General features: G+C 33.1%; 1 long non-coding RNA gene across 10 annotated transcripts; it reads right to left on the bottom strand.

Moving 5' to 3' along the window:
- Window positions 1–7362: 7362 nt before the first annotated feature.
- On the bottom strand, window positions 7363–22679 carry LOC131072595 (uncharacterized). 10 transcript variants are annotated; one of them, XR_009112717.2, is made up of 7 exons: window positions 22158–22679; window positions 21208–21397; window positions 12623–12688; window positions 9787–11336; window positions 9536–9664; window positions 9253–9413; window positions 7363–8826 (listed from the first exon to the last, which is right to left on the bottom strand). It is a non-coding gene; the product is annotated as an uncharacterized LOC131072595 (long non-coding RNA). The 10 variants fall into 10 exon arrangements; XR_009112710.2 differs by lacking the exon at window positions 21208–21397; XR_009112716.2 differs by lacking the exon at window positions 21208–21397 and having other exon boundaries at window positions 9787–11331.
- Between the last annotated feature and the right edge of the window lie 876 nt (window positions 22680–23555).

Genomic DNA, 23555 nt, shown 5'->3' with positions numbered 1-23555 from the left:
AGGGTGTGAGCGGGAGAAGCCATTTTTTAATTGATTGGTCCAAAGCCTTCACACCTTAGTCATGTTTCATTGCACATTAAGCATCTTCTATTGCACCTTAGTCATGTGTCCATAATATATATTGATGGCATGGATTTCCAATAAAAAATTCTTAATTATTAAAAAAAAAATGTTATACCTTATGCTTATAAGCTTATAAATCCATTAAATTTTTCAATGTCAATACTTTAATATAATGAATAATTTACAATTATAATTTTCTTTGTTAAATTAACACATTTGATCAACTCAATCAATTGGTCAAGAAACTAGGAAGTAACGTTAATTATATATTGCTGACCAACTACTCTTATTTCTATAATTCCGACAATTATACTGACCCTTCATTCTATTATTCAGATGTCCAAAAATTTATCAACAATTCCATAATGGAGATAACCTTTTTACTTCATTATTGTGATTGAAAGATGCAATCTTTTCCTGTACAAAACTACACCATACTATAGAATTTTTGAGTACTTATATTGGTGGCTTGATTCATTTCCTTATGCATAAAATCAACTTCGCTCAATCCTGATCATTCTTGAGGCATGTTATTTCCACATTCAAATCATTTCAATGGACGAACCTTAATTCATTTCTCACCATTAAAAATCCCTCTATAACACAACAAAAAAGATATTTTCAAAATGCCAAATAATGCAAGTTTTTTGGCCAGATGAAGCTAAATGGAAAGTTTAACATACAAAAGCCCTAGTTAACGTTGTTTTTTAAACAAAAACATACAAAATCCTTAAGTATATTAAAACTAAAGTTTTGTCACTGTAACAATATCTGTTTTTTCTATCAATGACCAGATCAACGTATTTCCGACCTGAATTCTTAAATATTTTTCGTTGATAAAAATCTACTGATACAAGTATGGTGTTTGCCACTACTCATCTGATGGACAGAGAGGCAAAGGACAGAAAACAAACACATCAATACCAGTGATAAAATAAAAATGCATTTACAATATCATGTATTCATATGTATATTTCATGCCAAATCCAAATGAAAGAGGAGCTGCATTTTCTGATTATACTGAAATACAAAAAAAACATAATACTCTATTTTTTAACAACAAACCCTGTTGTTATATTGTTATCTGCTTGTAAATACATTAGCAGCAACACACTCTGTTTTGTTCTGTCTTTTTTTTAAAGAAGACTACATTTTTGTTGCTACACCCAAGGACAACCTTCTACACACTTCTATTCATACCTAACAAAAATAAAACTTAAAGACTGCCCTTCATTCGTATGCCAATAAAAAGTAATTAAAAAAACTTACAATACTAAATCCAATTGCTAGTATGCAAAATCTGGAAGTAAAGATTTTACTATATGAAAATATCTACTCAAATATGTCCTGCAGCATGGAAGGCCATACGTAGGAGATGATGGAGAATAAATGTCTACAGGAATGTGCTACGGTGGAGTCAGAGGAGTAAATGATGGTGGTTGGTGATTAATTCCTACACTCCCCCTTAATCACAACTACCATCTACAATACCTAAGTTATTTCGTTGATGCACAAAACTTTCTTTTCCCAGTTGTTTGGTGAAAATATCATCAAATTGGTCTTCTGACTTGCAATGTTCCAAAATTATTTCTCCATTGTTGATTAGCTCCCTAATGAAGTGATACCTTGTGTCTGTATGCTTGCTCCTTTTGTGAAATACTGGATTTTTTGATAATGCTATAGCTAAGTTGTTATCACAATATATCTTTGTTGCACTTTCTTGTTCATACCTCAATTCTTTCAACATTCTTCTCATCCAAACTGCTTGACACGTTACCCCTGTAGCTGCTACATACTCTGCTTCAGCTGATGAAAGAGTAACAATTGGTTGTTTCTTTGAAACCCATGATACTATGCCTTATCCAAAATGAAAAGCATAGCCTGAAGTGCTCTTCTTATCATCTATGTTGCCAGCACAATCACTATCCGTGTATCCTATCAACTTGAAATCATTTGACCTTGAGTAAAATATTCCATAATTCTTTGTTCCACTAACATATTTCAAAATTCTTTTTCCAGCATTCCAATGTGTAACTTTTGGAGACTCCATGAACCTTGAAATGAGACTAACTTCAAACATTATATATGACCTTGTGGTTGTTAGATACATGAGACTACCAACAAGTTTTTTATACAAAGTTGGATTTACATCGGCTCCTTTGTCATAATTAAACCTGTCACTATTGGTGTTTGTGCTGATTTGCAATTCATCATATTAAACCTCTTCAAAATATCATTTGCATACTTAGATTGTGAAATGAAAATACCTTTATCATTTTGACTTACTTCAATGCCAAGAAAATGTCTCATTAAACCCAAATCAGTCATCTCAAATTCTTTCTTCATAGATGATTTGAACATGTCAATTGAAAGATCACCAATGAATATCAAGTCATCAACATATAAACAAACAAGTATGATCTCACCTTTCTCATTCATCTTCGTATACAATGTGGGTTCATTGTTGCACCTATTGAATCCATTTTGTAAAAGATAACTATCAATTCTGCTATACCATGCTCTTGGGGCTTGTTTGAGTCCATAAAGTGCCTTCTTGAGCTTGTAAACCTTGTTTTCATGACCCAAAATCTCATATCCAGGTGGCTGCTCCATATAGACTTCTTCTTCTAAAATGTCATTTAAGAAAGTTGATTTCACATCCATTTGATATATTGCCCACTTTTTTTGAGCTGCTATGGCTAGTATTGTTCTCACGATGTCTAAGCGGGCAACCAGTGTAAATGTCTCATTGTAGTCTACCCCAGGTTGTGAATAACCTTTTGCCACCAACCCTGCCTTGTGTTTTTGCACATCTCCATTTGCATTCAATTTTGTTTTGTAAATCCACTTCACTCCTATCACCTCTTTTCCTTGTGGAAGACTAACTAACTCCCATGTTTTATTCTTTTCAATTACATCAATTTCTTCATCCATTGCATCTAGCCATTTTTCTTCCTTAATAGCATCTTCAAAATGAATTGGATCATCTACATGCGAGTATAAAGCAAAAAGAGAAGTTTGAACTGCATTATTTTCACCTTCATTTTGTTCATAAATCTCCCTTAAACTTCGGTTTTTTGTCTCCTCAAGCTTGCTAATGTAGGATTGGACATATCACTTGAATTTGTTGAAGGTGGGCTTGACGGTCCAACACCAAGACTACCAATTGAAGATGGTGTTAATTGCACATTTGATGGAGTATTTGCTTGAGTGTGTGGGGTTGTCCTTACTCTTGATGGTGTCATTTATTGTCCACTTTGTTGACCTTGAATAGCTATAGGAGTCGTCACATTTGAAGTAGTACTTGCTGATATAAAATCTTCATTTTCTTCTTGCGGTATGTTGGTTGCAATATTGATTGTTTTATCCAAAGTTCCATCCCATGCTTCATCTTCTACAAACTACACATCTCTGTTGATTATAACATTTTTGCTGATTGGATTGTATAACTTGTATGCCTTTGACTCATCACTATATCCCACAAATATACATTTTTCTCCTTTGTTGTCAAACTTTCTTCTCAACTCATCTAGCACGTGTATATGCCACACATCCAAATACTCTCATATGAGAAACAGTATGTTTTCTTCCATTCCATGCTTCTTCCGGAATCATATTGATAACACTTTTAGTAGGACATCTATTAATTGTATATGTTGCACATGCTACAGCTTCAACCCAATACTCATTTGACAAATGTTTTGCCTTCAACATGCTTTTATATTTTTCCTTTCAGCTACACCATTTTGTTGTGAGGTATACCTTGTAGTGAATTGTTTGTAGATTTCATGGTCTTTGCAAAATCTTATGAAGTCATTTGAAATGTATTCACCACCTCTATCTATTCTCAATGCTTTGATGTAGTGCCCACTTTGTTTTTCAACAAGAACCTTGAATTGACGAAAATAATGAAACACCTCATGCTTATGTTTTAGAAAGTAGACCATATTTTTCTTGTGAAGCCATCAATGAATGTCAAAAAGTAGTAGCTCCTACCAATGGAAGGTGTTTGCATTGGTCCACACAAATCTAAATGAATAATCTCTAATAGTTTGTTTACACAAATTGACTTTCCGATTGGAAATGATTCTCTATGTTGTTTACCCAAAATACAACCTTCACATATTCTATCTGGTTTGTCTATTAGTGGCAACCCCTTCACCATTTTCTTCTTATGCATTAAGTTTAAGCTTCCAAAATTGAGATGCCCAAATCTTAAGTGCCATAACCAATTTTCATCTTTAATTTCAGCTTGATAAACTACTTGGGGGACTGCTGCAACTTTTTCTTCATGCACTCGTGGATTCATTGTGTTATGTTCTTAAAAAAACTCTACCTTTAAATTTGGTTTTATCCTTAGGGGAAACATTCTACTGCTTGTCATTTAGACTTTTGCTATGAGCTGATTGCTTGGAAATTTGTCTAAAATTGTGCATTCTTTGTTCTTGAAATAGACTCTATACCCCTTTTGAATGGGATGCCCTATACTCGTTATGTTTCAGCCCAAGAACAAAATACACATCTAAAATATACTTTTTCTTCCCCAATTTGGTTAGAATGTTGACACTTCTTTTACCCATAACTGAAACTTTGTTGTCATTCCCCAATGTTACATCTGATTTTACACTCTCATCCAAACTTGAAAACATTTCCAAATTTCCAGTCATATGATTGCTACAACCTGAGTTTAAAAACCATGTCTTTCTCACTTTCTTATGCAACATTACAAGCTATGAACATGTTGTCTAGAGTTTGATTTTCTTTGATGAAATTTGCATTTTGTTGTCTAGAATCATATTGCTTCTTTCTACATTCATTTATGTAATGCCCAAATTTCTTGCAATAATGACATTGGACTGAGGATTTGTCATGCCTTTGGCTTTGGGGATGATTTTGAGTTGATATTTGATAGTTGCCTCTTCCACTTGAGCTTGATGGGCTGCTACCTCTTCCACTTGAGTTTGATGGGCTGCCTCTTCCACATCTATATGCATTTCTTCCTCTACCTTTGAAATTTGTTCTCCCATGCCTCTACCATGGCTGATTGAGACTTGTGTTTTGAATGCATGCTCCAAATTTGAATTTGTTGACCTGCTCAGTCTATGCTCATGAGAAATGAGTGAAGCATGAAGCCCATCCACTGAAAATTGTGAAAGATTATTTCTCTTCTATGGCCACCACAATAGATTCAAATCTTATAGGAAAACTTCTCAAAATATTTTCAACCACTCTTCTTTCTTCAAGACTTTCACCATGAGATCTAATTTGGTTTACCAATCCAATGATTTGAGTGAAAAATGAGTCTATTGTATCTAATTCGTTCATGTAGATGGTCTCAAAATCTCTTCTTAACATTTGCAGCTTAACTATTTTTACCTTTTCCATTCCTTGATAGGCTATTTGAAGAATGTCCCATTCTTGCTTGGACTTTGTTGCTACTTGAATCTTTGGAGAAATGCTTTCATTCACTCCTTGAAAGATGATGAAGATGACTTTTAAATCTTTCTTTTTGAATAAGTCTTTCTCTGCTTGAGTTAATGCATTATATGTTGTTGCATCTACTAGTTCTTGGTAGCCATTTTCAACAAACACCCATAAATCTTGTGCACAAAATAATGTCTTCATTGCGATTGCCCAATAATCATAATTTTTCCCATTAAATTGTGGGATCTATGGATTTGTCAAACTTGTGCTTGGAGCTGCCATTATAGACTCTGAAAAAACCCTTCTATCTTTTTGAAAAACTTTCTTAGTCACTTCACCCAATAACCAACCTTTAGCTTTGATACCACTGATGGACAGAGAGGCAGAGAACAGAAAACAAACACAGCAATATCAGTGATAAAATAAAAATGCATTTACAATATCATGTATTCATATGTATATTTCATGCCAAATCCAAATGAAAGAGGAGCTGCATTTTCTGATTATACTGAAAATACAAAAAAAAACATGATACTCTATTTTTTAACCACAAACCTTCTTGTTATCTTGTTATCTTCTTGTAAATACATTAGCAGCAGCACACTCTATTTTGTTCTGTCTTTTTTTAAAGAAGGCTACATTTCCGTTGCTACACCCAAGGACAACCTTCTACACACTTCTATTCATACCTAACATAAATAAAACTTAAAGACTGCCCCTCATTCGTATGCCAATAAAAAATAATTAAATACATTAGCAGCAGCACACTATATTTTGTTCTGTCTTTACATTTCCGTTGCTACACCCAAGGACAACCTTCTACACACTTCTATTCATACCTAACAAAAATAAAACTTAAAGACTGCCCTTCATTCGTATGCCAATAAAAAATAATTAAATACATTAGCAGCAGCACACTCTATTTTGTTCTGTCTTTACATTTCCGTTGCTACACCCAAGGACAACCTTCTACACACTTCTATTCATACCTAACAAAAATAAAACTTAAAGATTGCCCTTCATTCGTATGCCAATAAAAAGTAATTATTAAAAAACCGTGAGTGCAGAAAACTTTACAAAAAGTGGTACAAAAGTCCTTTCACAAACATCCCACAAAAAATGTGTGAAGCCAAGTAGACCTATTGAACAAAATTCAACAATCCCCGAAAGAGAAGGCTTCCACAACTCTTTACCAGATGTACCAGTGTTAATGTAAATTACCGGATTGACTAGTGGTAATGGTAAGCCCTTAGTTTATCAACTAGTAGCCATAAGCTTAAGGTAAAGTAAAACTTCTCCTCTCAATTATTAACTAGCGCATATAGATAGATAAATCTATGTAAAATATACAAGAGATATCTGTATGATGTAAGAAGATGAATCTCAATGACGCCACAACCCCTATACACCATTATGAGAAAGATCATTTCCACATGCCATCCATTTGAGTAGAAAAAGAACTAATGCATTAATGCATGTACATAAAAGATTTAAGAAATATTCAAATAAATAGAAAAATTGTATTCATTTAAAAACAAATTACCTCATTATTTTTTGGGGGATATGTATTTTTGTATGCCATAGTATAAAGAAGTTCTATTAAATTTGGTAAATCTACAAATTTGACTAACAATCTCCTCTCCAGAAAACAGCCCAAACACAAACAGAATTCATCTTCAAAACTATCAAGATGTCAATCTGCCACTCTTCTATGTCATGTGGTATATATATTATCTGCAATTTGTCATAGTTTTTTATATTTATTTTTGCCATCCACAGCATTAAAAATGCTTATATCAAGCATGTATGATTCATGATTGACGATTTCCACAACCAAACAAATGCAACTATCTCTACCTATGATGCAACAGGAACTCAAAAAGATGACAATAACTTGAATTTGCAAAAGAAATTTACAGAGCACTTCACTGTTTGCAGAAAGTTAGCATACACGTATATAAAAAATGACAGGAACTTCAAAACAATGCAACAGACAATACATATTATGAGACAAAAAGTCATTCAACAAATCAGACAATGAGCTCCCAAGTGCTCGGTTTATTTCTGCAATACAAAATGGAAAGATTACAAACCACAAAGCACAATCTTACTCACTCCAGCAGGCCGGTCATTTACACAATCCCTGCACTTGTTGTTTCTGTCCTGCCTGATCTCTTTCCAGATATCACTCTCTCACGGCTTCTCCCATCCCTCTCTCTCACAGCTCTGCCCAATTCCTTTTTCTCCCATCGATGTCTGTTTTGCATCATTTTCTCCCAGCCTGAACCATTTCTTTCTCTGTTTCTCCAATCATCTGACATTGAATTTGATATCACTGTCTTCACTAGCCCATTCTTCTTCAACGTTCCATGTACTTTCTATTCTCCAGATCCAAGACTCTTTCCTTCTCTATTCCATCTTCTGCAATCTCTCTTCAAAGCAATATGGCTCTGTCTTCCTCCAAAAACTCCCAATCCGTTCTCTCTCATTGTCTGTTTCTACCTTTTTGCCTCTTTTCCGATCCCACACCATTACATGGAGGAATGTCAAAAACTGATCTCAAAAGCCCCCAACTGTGCCAACTGAATTTGGACAAGATTCCAGATTCCATTTCATTCAACCAACTTCAAACAACTCAGAAAAACCAAATTTATTAACCAAGAACACAAATCCTAGCTAAAACATCACGTAGAAAAGAAATAGGTTGATGCTCCTTCATCAATGATGAATGAAGAAATAGGAGACGACTGCATATAAATACAAATAGGAGACTATGAGAACTCTCCATACAATTTCTAGCCTCACAGACACATTGATAGAGTATAAATAAGATTGCCAAAAATAAATGTAAATTTAGAAATTTGAGAACAGAAGTATAATTAAGCAAAACATAACCAAGATCTCAGAGTTGACAACAACCAGACTTCTTAGTTGCGGTAACTTTATCTTACTATTAATATGAACTGTTACCCTTTCCAAGAATATTTGTCTGCTCCTCACTGATTTCCAAGGTCTTCTTGCTTGTAACCATGTAAAAATGATTCAAAATCTGTGCGAAAGCTTCCTCAACATATGTTGAATCCAGTGCTGATATTTCTATGAAGAACAAAACCTTCCTTCTCTGCAAATGTTTTAGCATTTTCTGAAGTTACAGCTCTGAAGTGCTCTATATCCAACTTATTTCCAACAACCATCACCACAATGGAAAGCTCAATATGATATCTCAACTCCTTGAGCCATCTCTCAACATTTTGGAAGGTCATATATCGAGTGATGCCATACACAATAGGAGCCCCTACTGCTCCATGGTAGTCAACACTTGTAATGGCTCAATACCTGCTGCACATATTGAATTTGCATTAGACTAACTTTTTTCTATGTACAGAAATGGTATCAGTGCTTGAAGAACTTGGATCTTCTAGAATAATAGATTTCTTCATAATGGTTTCTCTAAGATGTGAAAGTGCTTATTTTAAATATATATTATTGTTCTTATACATTACCAGTACAAGAGTCTAAATATGGTTGAATTCTTTTTTCTAAGATTCATTGCAATTTTGGCAATGATCTAAGGGAAAAAAGGGATACTTTTTCCGTATTTGTCAAAAGTTGAAGCTGTGAGCTCAATTTCTGGATTATACCTCATTAATTTACATCACATTTTAAGCCCGGGAATGAAAGTTCTTTAGGTAATACACACATCACAAAACCATACAACAGCTAAACACAAGTTTTACAGCAGAAGCCAAGGATGACATCTCTTACAAGCCCGTCTTTATACAACAGATCGAACAAAATATGCAGCAGGGATATTTTTCAGCTTGCTCCTATGTGCTTTGAGGCTATTACGGGTTACATCACTTTCTCTATGTAGGGTCAGGGCTATTTCAACCCAATGACCAGGCCTGAATGTTGCAGTTTTGAATCTGCATTTATAATTTGTATTTAGTTCAACCAAAATTATTTCTACAGTAATTTAAGAGTCGAACATTAGAACCCAACATAATCTACCATAATTTGAAGCAACTGGTTTGGTGATAAAATTTACCATGTGACAACTCCATGGTTCAGCTTGCTCCTATGTGCTTTGAGGCTATTACGGGTTACATCACTTTCTCTATGTAGGGTCGGGGCTATTTCAACCCAATGACCAGGCCTGAATGTTGTAGTTTTGAATCTGCATTTATAATATGTATTTAGTTCAACCAAAATTATTTCTACAGTAATTTAAGAGTCGAACATTAGAACCCAACATAATCTACTATAATTTGAGGCAACTAGTTTGGTGATAAAATTTACCATGTGACAACTCCATGGTTCAACCATGCAATCTGCATCCATTGAAAAATAAAAGATATTGCAATTAAATGTTGTAACTTATTTTTATTATGATTGTATCATGCAAATGAAGTTTACCTCTTTCACTTGTAAGGGAAAAGAAATGCACAAACACCAAAAGCTTTGTCCATATGGAACAGGCTTTGGGACGAAAGTTCCCAGGTTGATGCAATACAAATAGCAGTTATAGGTGCTTGTGTGTTTTTTAAGTCCCCATTCCTCTTGATTGTTAGCCCTCTATATGGAAGAGAGGTCATAGAAGAAATGACAACTCACTGGAATTGGTCCTCGAAGAGATAGCTTAATACACAAGCTAAAAACATCTTAAAAATAAATAAATAAATGAAAATCTAATTAAAAGTTGACAATCAAGGCTCCAGCAAATTAACAAATACTATAAATTTTCGCAATTTAATTAGCCACATCGATATGAATTACGTGACAATATAAGTTTATAAGGATTATATATGCAAAAGCTTTGCCAATTTTGAACAAGATTAGAGCCAGAGGCGAAAAACTCCAGGTTGACATGTTAACATCTTCTCTCAAAGGTTATTGAAGGAATGACTACTCATGTAAACTGGCAAATGAAGAGATGACTTAATATAGATGCATATCAGGATCTCAAATCATATACACTCTAACAGATTAAAAGGGCCCTTAGGTCATACATATTTGTCCTTGGAATAGTAAAATATATAATTCAAAAACACTAGGAATGGATCAGTATCCTTAAAGTGTAGAAAAATGACCGAAAAATGACCGATTTCTCTTTTGCTAAGGATGAAAATTTATCTCTCCATGCTTCAGTGGAGGTGCTTCACTTTTGAGTTTTATTAACAAATTTTGATTATTCTTGACACAAATATAATCTCTTTATGACCTGCCTGTGCAGTTTTAATAAGAACCAAATCACGAAAGATCATAGAACAGAACAACAGAAGATGCAAAACATAGAGGAGAAGCCTACATCCTTGTGAGCCTCCTGTCCAATAAGCACGATAATTTGTGAGATAAGCCTTTCAAGTGAAACATTCCGAACAGGAAACCCTTACAGAGAAAAGTTATCTATAAAAATCTTTTAAGGCTAAGAATCCCTAAAAAAACCTCAAATTTATGCAAAATGGAAGAAAATGAAGATCATGTGTACCAAGAGCAACGTAGCCGTGAGTGCCTACGAAGACTGTTCCATTATTAGCTCCTTTTCTGCTAGCTTGGAGAACCTTTGAAACACCAAAATCAGCAACCCTTGCTTTGTAAAACTGCAGACTCAGTGCTATCACCCCTTCTTTGAAATATATATTTCCACCCTCTTTTTATTGACAAACATGCATGCAATATGTGAGAGTCGATTTCTTTTTTGTTCTGCACTGGCTATATTTAGCTTCAAGATGGTGAATGTATTCTGTTGTTTCAAATAGAGACGTTTATGCCCCATTCTTCCACTACCTTGCCATTACCCCATCAAGAATCTGTAAAATGTCTACCCCTCTTCCACCAGCGCCACTATACTGCCAAGTCAGCATGTCAAAATTTTCATGAAATGGTTTTTTTGTTACATAGATTGTTGCTTTCATTGTAGATAGTCTCAAGGACATTAAAGCTAACCCTTGTATTGGACACAACTCATATTTTAAGTGCAGATTAGCAACATCAGATTGTCAAGGTTTGAAGGAAGATTCCAGTACTCAAATTCAACTAAAACGCAATTACACACACTTGATTTAAAACAAAATCCCTCTTAACTTTTGTTGAAGTAAAATCATTTGTATAGAAAATAAATCTTACTTCTTTAGGCTTCATAGACGCCGTGTTATTGAACACATTTCCATCAAATGATAAAACAAATAGACATTATAGTGAAATAACTGAGACTATCCACCAAGCTCCCTTATATGTTTCAATACCACGATGGAATTACAAAATTATGATATAAATTCTTTGGAAAGCTATTTGTCTTGGTTACCTGATGGTACTTCTTCCAAGGTCAACTAGAAGCTAAAACTGACTTTACTTTGTCTTGAACGAAGGTAGGTTTTGTTTCCTAAAGTAGGTTACAGGGAAAAGAGAACAATTTCATAGAAGCATACCTAGTTTAAAACTTTGCATCTTTCTTTTACAATAATAACAACATCTATTAGACTACTTAAATCTATAAAATCATGCAACTAGAGAAAAGAAATTATACATAAAAGGGAGTAATTTCACATGCAAGAGATCAAACTCAATTGGCACTCAATTTAGAATTTCAAATGCTTGATATAAACCATTTTAGAGTATGTATGCCATTTTAAAAACAACTAAATGCGTAAACTTAACTGCATAAAATAAAATCATTTTCCTAAAAAACTCAAATTAAATCCTGAAGAGTCTGTGATAGCCCACTTATACCACAATCTAATCATTCAGATTTTCAAAATGAAACGAGATCTGCTCAAATATGTAGATGACCCTTGCTTTACAACTTTCATCCAGCATATAAAAAAAGTATAAAGGACATGAGTTCAATAAAATCTCAGTTACATAACAAATGTCATAACTTTTTCACAATTCCATTTTTGGATAATTCTAAAATAAAAACTTGAAGACAAAAGTGCTACCATTAAAAAAATAAAATATTCATTTTGTTGAATAGGATAAAAGGACAAACCCAACCATGCAAAATTCAGCTCATAATTAGAAAATGTTCTAATTGTGCTACTGATTTATAAATGTATCAGGTTAAATATATGAGCATTAATTTAGAGGAGCTAAATTTTTATCATAAATAATTGCTATAGTCGGATATATTACATACCTGTTACATTCATTGGCGATGCATAGTGATCTCTTATATCTTCTAAAGAAGTGCTACTCGAGCATACTGCACATTTTAATCGAATTTAATTTAACTCTCATAACAAAATGAAAAGCAATCTGATTTAAATTCTACTTACCTTAATATCATACTTTCTCTTTTTTAAAAGTTGTGAAGGCACTTATGCATGCTCTTGCTGCTTCCCTACTTCATTACATTCTTATTTGCTTGTAGAGGTATAGCTAAAGAGGAATCTATATCTAAACAAGATGAAACTAATACCTATTAGTCAAAGCAATATAAAAGAAATTAGAATAATGACCCTCTACTTATGTCGATTTGGTTTTTGGTGACTTTCGTCAACGGTTTCATAAATTGAAATGCCTTATACTTCAAGGTAAAGAGCAAATCAAATCATTGAAGGATAGAACAACAAATTAGAGGAGCAACTGAAGAAGGCCAAAGAGAACAAAAAATCTAGTGATAGAAATTTGAAGCAATCAAAAAACAAATTACAGCACTTGTGTAAAAAATTTGCTGCAATGAAATAAAAATGTGATCAAATGTGCAATAAACAAAAAGTGCAGTTCACAATCGAGAAGAAATATGCACTTAAATTTATCAAGTTAATGATTTCAAGAATTACCCAATTTGCTCAAAACCATGGACTCAATCTGAAACAAATAATATCTGGTATGTTATACATTCAAATAGATCTTAAAAAAAAATATTATTCTTTATGTGAGAAGATTTTTAAGATTCATAGTTGTGGAACTTCAGTTCCCTTCTATGTGGTCATTTTTGGAAAAGTCGTACATCACTTATGTAATTAAAAATATTGACACTCATGAATCTAAAGTAAGTTGAATTTAACTCAGATTCTTTTAAATTTTGTTATGTGTCTTCAATTCATAGAATTGTAAAAAAATTTCAATTAAATTTAACTTTCATATAATTGGTTACTGTACATGAAATGTTCGAATAAGGCCACTTTAACTAAACTATGAAATCACTGAATTAAACAAACGGTGGACGAAATTTAACATGTACATTATGATCCTAATAATGTAGTTTCATAAATTGATATATTTTAATTTTATAATTTTAAAATAATCGTGTGAAACTAAAATTTAAGATAGTAATCTACTATTAAATTCCTTCTCCATTTGTTTAACCCAATGATTTCTTATTTCAAGTAAAATAGCCTTACTCGAACATACTAGACATTGTAAACAATCATATGAAAATTTAATTTAATTGAAAAAATTTTACAATACCATAAATTAAGGCACATAACAAGATTTAAAGGAATCTAAGTCAAATTCAACCTACCTTAGATCCACGAGTCTCAACACTTCTAATCACATCAATAATGCATCATATTTTGAAAAATTGACCATATGGAAAGAAACTAGAATCCTACAATTATGAATATTAGAAATCTTCTTAGATAAAAAATAATAGAGTTCTTTTTAAAACTCATTTGAATGTATAACATGTCATATATTATGGCTTCGAATAAATCGAACAAATTTTGAAGTCATTCACCTCATTAAACTTAAGCGTATATTTTTTCGGGTCTGGTTCGTGCTCTTATTCATTTTGCACATTTGATCACATTTTTTCTTCATTGCAACAAACTTTTAATCAGGTGTTGCAGCTTGTTTTTTATTGCTCCAAATTTTTATCACTAGATTCTCCTTTCTCTCTGAGCTTCTCGAGTTGCTCTTTTAATTATTTGTTTTTTTTCCCTCCATGATTTAATTTGCTCACAGTTTTAAGTATAACATCTTCCACTTATAAAACCATTAACAAAAGTCATCAAAAATAGAATTGACAGAAGTAAGTAAAGACTCATTATATTCTTTTAATATTACTTTGACTGATAAGCACGTTAGTTTCATCTCACCCACACATAGATTCTTCTTCGACCTACACCTCTACAAACGAAAAGATTATTAATCGATAGACTAAGCACCATATTGCAAACCTTGTCTCAATTAACATCACCTAAAAACAAGATAAAATTTATCTGAAAATAAAAACAAAATCTTAAAATAAATTAACAAAAAATTGTATAGATCGCTAGAATATTGTTCTACTTGATTTGAGAATAGCGCTATGTCAATAAACCCCTAACGCCTTGATTTCTACACTACTACGAAAAAGGCTCATGGAAAGGAGCCACCGTTCATCTTTTTCAAGATCCTTACATAAAATGAAAATATACCTGTATCCATTATAATACGGCAACAAAATAACACATACAAAAAAAACAAAAAAAAAGCAATTCTGCTTGGTGGTTGCCTCCCTTTCGGTTATTATAGACACAAAAAGAAATCAAAACAAGATTATCAAAAAGAAATTTGTAGGAAAGCCATGGACTGGACAAAGTGTTTTGCCTTCGAATCACTTTCTTACCTAGTAAGTCACTGTGGAAAGAGGAAGGCAATTGTTTCCTCAAGTCATCTTAAAAAAAAGTATACGGTAAAACACAAGGTAGCAATAGGCAGCAAGCTTCAAAGCATGGGAATGGGCAAGATGAGAGTACATGATAAATCTATTATGACAATAGAAAATAACTATACAATTAACTCATAGTAAAATGGATTTTGAAACCAAAAATGGCGCAACATTGGAAGAGATGGTACTTGAAACAAGTTGTGATATGAAAATGGATATGGTACATAGTAAAAGCGAGTGAACTTAAAGTGCAATATTACAATTGGACCATGCATAAAGAGCTTGAAAATAAAGAGATGAGATTGGAAATGGGAGAAGAGCACACTCCATTGATAATTAAATAAAATAAAAATGTCATGCCCCTGATTTTTCAACCCTTATAACTCATAACTCCTAGAAGGGCCAATTGGTGTTTTGATACTTGACCAACCTCAAATGAGTTAGAACATTTCAATAAATATCAACAATTCAATAAAGGCATTGATCCATGACAACAGTTTGTATAAAACAATGCTTATGATTATTACCAATCAACAATTATTATCAATTATTAATAAGCAGTGGTTACTACAAATCAAGTCAATGATCCATACCCATAACATCAGGTGGTGTGTAAATAGCAACAAGCTTTATTTAATACCATCGATAGGCAAGAATAGGGATGTGATTAGCAGCACAAAAAATGGGCCACTGATTATAATGAAGAGGCAAGAATTAATCAGAGTTAATCAGAGAGATTAAGAATAAAGGAGCTAGTGTTTCTTAACAAGGGGTATGACTCTTAAATAAAGGCATCCCTCTTAAAAGGGATGTCTCCCTCCATAAATAACATGAAGATATAGATTGGAGGAGAAAGAAGGGAGATGGGAAACAAGCTTTATTTAATACTATCGATAGGCAAGAATAGGGTTGTGATTAGCAACGCATAAATTATGGGCCACTAATTAGAATGAAGAGGCATGAATTAATCAAAGACAATTAACGATAAAAGAGTTGGTGTTTATTAACAAGGGGTATGACTCTTAAATAAAGGCGTCCCTCTTGAAAGGAACGTCTACCTCCATAAGGAACATTAAGATATAAATTGGAGGAGAAAGAAGGGAGATAAAAGTGAAGAGAGATGGAGAAAAAAGGACAAACAATCAAATGAGATCAGATATTCATAAATACGTATATATTCAAATATTATCTTATTTATAAGACTTCACAATTTTTTGTGGCATTGAAAGAATGAATGTATTATGTAGAAAATAAGATATATCAGTCCATTCAAGAAGCAAAGATAGGAGAAAGGAATTCAATAAGCATTGATCAAGGAGATCTAATCTAAGTAAGAATTATTCAGGCCATACAGCCGACTAAACAATCAAGAAGTAATTTGGTATGAGATAGAGTATATTGTGCATTAATTATTATATGGATATCTTTTTTACGTTGATCCTAATAAGATTAATATAGCATTATTCCATTAAATGTATTAATCATGTATATATTTATCCCATAGTCAATCAAATGTAAAGTTGGAGGAAATAAGCTAGGGAGATGCAGTTTAACGGTTCCCTCGAACTAAGTAGACCACCCCAAGGGATTGAAATTGTCACAGTGAGACGTTCTTGCCGCTTGTGGGCTAAGGGGCAAGTTGCCATAGTTGGATGCTACGCACTCTTGAGCTTAGTTGGGTTGAGCAATATATTGGCACCCTTTGGAGTTTTCCTACCAAACTAAACTATGATTGGTTATGGGTTAGTTAACTACTAATAATGTTTATCATTCCATATAACACACTTGTTCACTCATCCATGTATTTGTTCATTGTTTCTTTTAAGTTTATTAATGATTAAATGAATTTACTTTAGTATATTATTGTTAAGAATAAATTATATACTTGGAATTGTCAATTTTGGGCGCAAACAAGTTTATCCCAATTTGGGGACATTACAATTGGTATCAGAGCATTAATCTTGCCAGCTTGTGGGACATACCTACTTTGACAGTCATTCTCTTAGGTTTCAAGTAGGTCAACATTGCATTTTTGTATGTGTGTGCCTTTAACTATTTCATGTCTAATGCATGTTGAGCATGCTTACTCCATGTGTATTTTATATGCATGCTTCTCTCATGTATGCCATGTGTTGTTGCTTACTATCCAATATATTTTTAGCATATGTGTTTTATATGTATGCCTTGTGTCTTATGTGTATTTATGTGTTTGCTTCACAAATGATGTATTTTCAACATGTTTACTCCATAAGTACCTTTCAAATATATACTTCATGCCCTACATGTGTATACATCATGCTTTACATGCATTCATGTGAATAATCCATGCCTTACGTGTGTATACTCCATGTGCCTTGCGCGTGTATACTTCATGTGCCTTACATGTTTTCATGTTTAAACTTCATGTCTTGCATGTATTCATGTATATAATTCATACCTTACGTGTGCATACTTCATGTGCCTTATATGTATTCATGTGTACACTTACTGCTTTACCATGTCTTTATGTGAATGAATCATGTCTTGTGTATACTTCATGCCTTACATGGACACTTCTTGCCTTATGTGCATTCATATATATACTTCATACTTTACACCTTATGTGTATTCATGTGTAGGAGTCATGTCTAATGTATTCATGCATATGCTTCATGCTTGACATGTTGGATTCATGCCTAATGAGTTTTTTGCATGTTCACTCCATATGTGTTTTACATACCTTTCTCATGTATGCTTTGTGTCTCAATGCTCCATATCATAAGTGTATTTTTGTTTCGCTTCATCGCTGATGATTTACAATGTGCTTACTCCATAAATGCCTTTCTCATGTATCACTTGTATCTTATGCTTCGTGTCCTACATGTCTGACATGTATACTTCATGCCTTATGTGTATTTATGTATGACCTCATGTCTTATTTCCATTCCTTACGTGTATTGATGTCTATGTTGCATGTATATTTATGTATATGCTTCATATGGCAACTTCATGTGTATGCATGCCTTCATAATGTAGGCCTTTCGTCTTGAATATGCTTTGCATGATGTCTAATGTACAATCACACATAGTGAAACATCGCTAAGATCATGTTCAAGATTAAAACAAGTAATGAAACCTAGTAAAATACCAAAACCAGATAGCACACAGTGATATGTCACTATGTTAAGCTTCTTTATGAATATTAAACCAGTCAAACTCCTAAAATTACACCTTCTCTCAAACAATTGTATTAAGGTACAACTATCACACAAACAATTTGGATTCAGTAAACATGTTCCTAACATTATAAAATCTCTACTTTATCACCCTTTCACCCTAGATAGCTATTATTGTGTATGGTTTATCATCAATAAAAAGAAACTCATTGATTGATCTATTTGGTAAGGACATAGATGTGCGTCATGCTTCTAATCCTCATCTTAATGTATAAGGTCTTGCCTTAACATTGAGAGATATCCACAATATTGCTCAAACGTGGGGTACAGCCTAATCATCTCTTTACAATATGCATGGGAGAAACTTATGAACTTTGTTAACTCTAGATTCTACTATTACGAGTTTAGTTCAAAATTGCAACTAGGGCACTATCAGAGTTGTGTTGTAGAAATTAATTGCATTATAAACTCTAGGGGTTGATTTGGATCTACATAGTAACAAAAGATTTGATGAATACTAACTATGCTTGAGGACGAGTGAATTTTGGGAAGGGAGAACTAGCATGCCCCCAAGCTTTCAACCCTTATAACTCATCATTCCTAGAACCTCAAATGAGTTAGAACATTATAATAAATATCAACAATTCAATAAAGGCATCGATGCATGACATCAATTTGTATAAAACAATGCTTATGATTATTACCAATTAACTAAGATAAATGAAGCCCTTGATCAACGATTATTATCAATTATTAATAAGCAATGGTTACTACAAGTCAAGTGAGCGATCCATACCCATAAAATGGAGCGATGTATAAACAACAACAAGCTTTATTTAATACTATCGATAGGCACGAATAGGGTTGTGATTAGCAGTGCACAAATAATGGGCCACCAATTAGAATGAAGAGGCATGAATTAATCAAAGACAATTAAGGATAAAAGAGCTAGTGTTTATGAACGAGGGGTATGACTCTTAAATAAAGGCATCCCTCTTAAGAGGAACATCTACCTCCATAAGGAAAATTAAGATATAAATTGGAGGAGAAAGAAGGGATATAAAAGTGAAGAGAGATGGAGAAAACAGGACAAACAATCAAATAAGATCAGATATTCATAAATAAGTATATATTCAGAAAATTGTCTTAAAATTGTCTTATTTATAAGACTTCACAATTTTATGTGGCATTAAAAGAATGAATCTATTAGGCAAAAAATAAGATATATTAGTCCATTCAAGAAGCAAAGACAAGAGAAAGGTATTCAATAAGCATCGATCAAGGAGAACTGATCTGAGTAAGAATTATTCAGGCCATACAGCCAACTAAGCAATCAACAAATAATTTGGTATGAGATAGAGTATATTGTGCATTAGTTATTGTATGGATATCTTTTTGACATTGATCCTAATAAGGTTAATATGGCATTATATTCCTTTAAATGTATAAATCATGTATGCATTTATCCCATAATCAATCAGATGTAAAGTTGGAGAAAATAAGCTTAGGAGATGCAGTTTACCCATTCCCTCGAACTAAGTAGACTACCACAAGGGATGGAGCTTTTCATAGTGGGTCGACCCTGCCACTTGTGGGCCGAGGAGAAAGTTGTCATGTACTTGGACGCTATACACTCTCGGGCTTAGTTGGCTTGAGCAATCTACTAGCGCTCTTTCGAGTTTTCCTATCAAACTAGACTAGGATTGGTTATGGGGTAGTTAGCTAGTAATAATGTTTATCATTCCATATAATACACTTGTTCACTAATCCATGTATTTGTTCATTGTTTCTTATGTTATTGTTAATAATAAATTATATTATTGGAATTAATAATCTTCAAGTTGCAGCAAAGATTTGCTTCCATGGAGAATTAAAAACAAATGTGCAAACGAGAAGATGGGGAATAAGAAAATTCTTTTGAAGAAAGATAGGATTACCACCCGAGGGTATCATTTTAACTGCTAAGAACTAATTTTAGCAGCCAGAACTAATGTAGTTGATAGCAGGAAGGTTGTAGCGACAAATGTAGGAAAAAAAAGGAGTTTGGAATTATTCTGTTGGAGCAGCCAATGGTGTAGGTTTTTTCATCCATCTGAATTTATGTTTGTCGATGTCAGATGAAACAAGTTTTGTTCATAAATTAGACTTTGTGGCTATTGTTGTCCCATGGAACTGGTTGTGTTAATCAAATGGACTTCATGTATGTGCTCGTAATTCAGAAGGTGCCAAAAGAGATATATATGGCTATATAAAATATAGGAAAGACAAATAGAAGGAGGAAAGCCTGTGAAATTTTCAAGCAGAACAACGAACACCATTTAGCTAATGAAGGAAGGAAAAAAAAACAATGACTGGTCTTAGCATTTCCTTTTACCGGGGGAGTGTGATGTAGACCATATACGACTAAACAGATCATGGATACCTATACGCATTTCATATAACAAAAAAAATGTCAGAGGTGTGCTGAAAAATAAATGCATTGTTTTTTCTAGGATTCTTAGAATTCATGAAATGCTACTTTGTCTTTAAAACTAAAAGTTAATAGCTTTAAATGAGTTGGGAGGATGAACAAGAGAATACCAGAAGTCAAAGTTACGACAAATAAGCAGAGGTAGGCAAGTAATCATTATGGCATTTCTTGTTCCCCTAGAATGAAATTCTTTTTTCAGTTATTTGTTCGCTCTCTTACTAATACTAATTACAAGAGAATACCAGAAGCGAAGGTGAAAACAGATAAAAGAAGATGAAGGCAACTAGTCATTATGGTAATTCTCATTACCCTTGAATGAAGTTCTTTTTTTTCACTTCCTTGTGTGCTCTTTTTATAGTACTCCTTATTTCTCATGAATTAAGTTCATTATTCTTGTGTCTCTTGTAAATTAGTTTAGTACTATAGAAACTATGAAGGAAGATTGTTAGCACTAATAGAGAATGTGAAACAAGGTTGATGCTGGAGAAGGCACTTACATTGAATGAGGCTTTTAAAGACAGGTATTCATCTTTCAATTGGTACCTAAAAGCTTGGAGATCCTTCCTTAAGATCCACGAAGTTAATGGGTTGTTTAAAAAGCATAGTTTCCATAGCCTTGGGCATTTCCCTTATAGTTCCTAGAGGTTGAAGTTAATGGTAAACATACATCAGTTCACCTCCGTGTGCCTTCAAGAAAGGGCACGCCATAGCATAAGTACAAAAACTCATTAGGTCACAAAAAAACATTACTAAATAATTCGGTATGGAAGACAAACAATTCTGTGTATGCAAAGCATATAGAAATTTAACATTTTTCTTGGGTTAACAAAAATGTTAAAGACGTGTACAGCTGCCATAAAAAATGTCCGAAATATTGGTGTAATGCTAATGGTAACGCTCGAAGAAATTGAACCATGTTCCAATCTCCTTGATCATGATGACGGGTTATATTTGAAAATGGTCAAGATTTAAATCAAAGAACGTGACTCAAACCTTCCCAACTAAACTCCCCCCCTCCCCCACCCCCCCAAATTTGGCAAAGGTTAAACACGCAACATAGAACGTGGCCTATAAACTGCACAAAATATACCCCAAAAAAAAAGATAAAACAGGGAAAAAAAAAAATATGACTAAAATTAAATGGTTTAAAATCTGAAACTTAAAAGAGTTTCCAGGGTTTCAAATATAAAAGGTAGATTAGTGTTTCAGGTCTAAAACGCCTTACATGCAAGATCAACACCAAGTATTAATAAATCCACAACATTGTATACCTACAAATTGTTAAAATGATAAAAAATTCTCCCAACAAAATTTATTAAAAAAACATAACCAAAAAAAAACACAAAACCTCAACCCTCCATTAAACCCTAAATTTAAGAAATTTTCAAAGAAAAATACTTGCAAAATCCGTGAGGTTCAAAGATAAAATATAACAGAACTCTCATACCACACAAATGCGATGCGAAATGTATTCCACCTCCTCTAATGAACTGCGCGCCTCTGTCAAAATATGGAAGAACCAGGGGAGATGGGTGCCTCCCAATAAAGCGGAAATTTCGTTTACTTATCGCAGAGGATTTTCTTTATTTGAAATGCATGGACCTGAATTGAACCATCAACGGCCTGCAGAAGTTGATAAAGGATGCCAGACGATAGGGACGATCTCGTCCATTCATCACCCGTCGATTTGTCCCACCGCTTGTTGAGTTCTTTCAGTGCATGCATTTTTCGTTCCTGCATTTCCATCCATGCATATTGTGTGGAATTGACATGATTTTATGCAACGTACCGCATACTGTCAGAGGATATGCTTCCACATTCCACCACTTTAATTTGCCGATTTATTTCCCTGTTCGCCGTCAAATCCTCCAGCGAAAGGCGTTCACACACCAAAATGGCTTCAAATACGGGTTACAAAGGGCAACCTGTCTTCAAAAAAACACAACGGTGCACAGCCTCTGCGACGCGTATGCGTCAGGGTTCTGTCATAATATTTTTTTATTAAAGTTGGAATTTGTGAATTGTAATAATAATATTAAAATATTAATATTGTTAAATAATAATTTTGAATTTTGAATAATAATTGTAGTAATAATATAGTAAATCTTTTGACTATTGAAGAAAGTTTAACTGCATCTATATTTAAATACTAAAACATAAAATACTTTTATTTAGTAAGTGTAGACACTTAAAATTGTCTTGTCCAATTAAATAAATATTTTATTTATTTAATTTTTTTATTCTAAGTCTTCCATTAATTAATTTAATTAATTCATTAATCTTCTTCTAAGTCTTTCCTCATTTAAATAAATACTTTATTTAAATTATTCTTTTCCTAAATTAAATAAATATTTTATTTATTTAATTAATCTCACTTCCTCTATTAATTAAATAAATTTTTATTTATTTAATTAATTCATTAGCATTTTCTACCCATGACACATGTCACTCATCTCTTAATTCTTCTCTTACCTACCCCTTTTATCATTTAATTATTTCCTCTACCTACCCTTTAATCCTAGCCGATCATTTATCTTTACACCTCTTAATCTTATCCCTCCATTTCTTATAGTATTCTTTATATAAAAATATGTTTATTTCATTATCAATCCTAATGACAAAATCAAGCCTTCTTGCAATCAATCTATCAACCACATTTTTGTTCTTTGTTGAGCTCTTGTGCACACATAAAATCTAAGAGCATATATATCAAACAAGATCAATGGAGATAGGAGACAATGGAGATTGAAACCCTACTTGATATGTGAACGGTAATATTGTTTTATTTTGTTGATTTGCATGATCTTAGGTATCTCTATTGATATTGGTGAATGTTTCATTATAG

Source organism: Cryptomeria japonica, chromosome 10, assembly GCF_030272615.1.
Source record: "Cryptomeria japonica chromosome 10, Sugi_1.0, whole genome shotgun sequence".
NCBI lineage: Eukaryota > Viridiplantae > Streptophyta > Pinopsida > Cupressales > Cupressaceae > Cryptomeria > Cryptomeria japonica.
The sequence above is the reverse complement of the archived record's forward strand: the minus strand, read 5'-3'. Positions and strand labels throughout refer to the sequence as shown.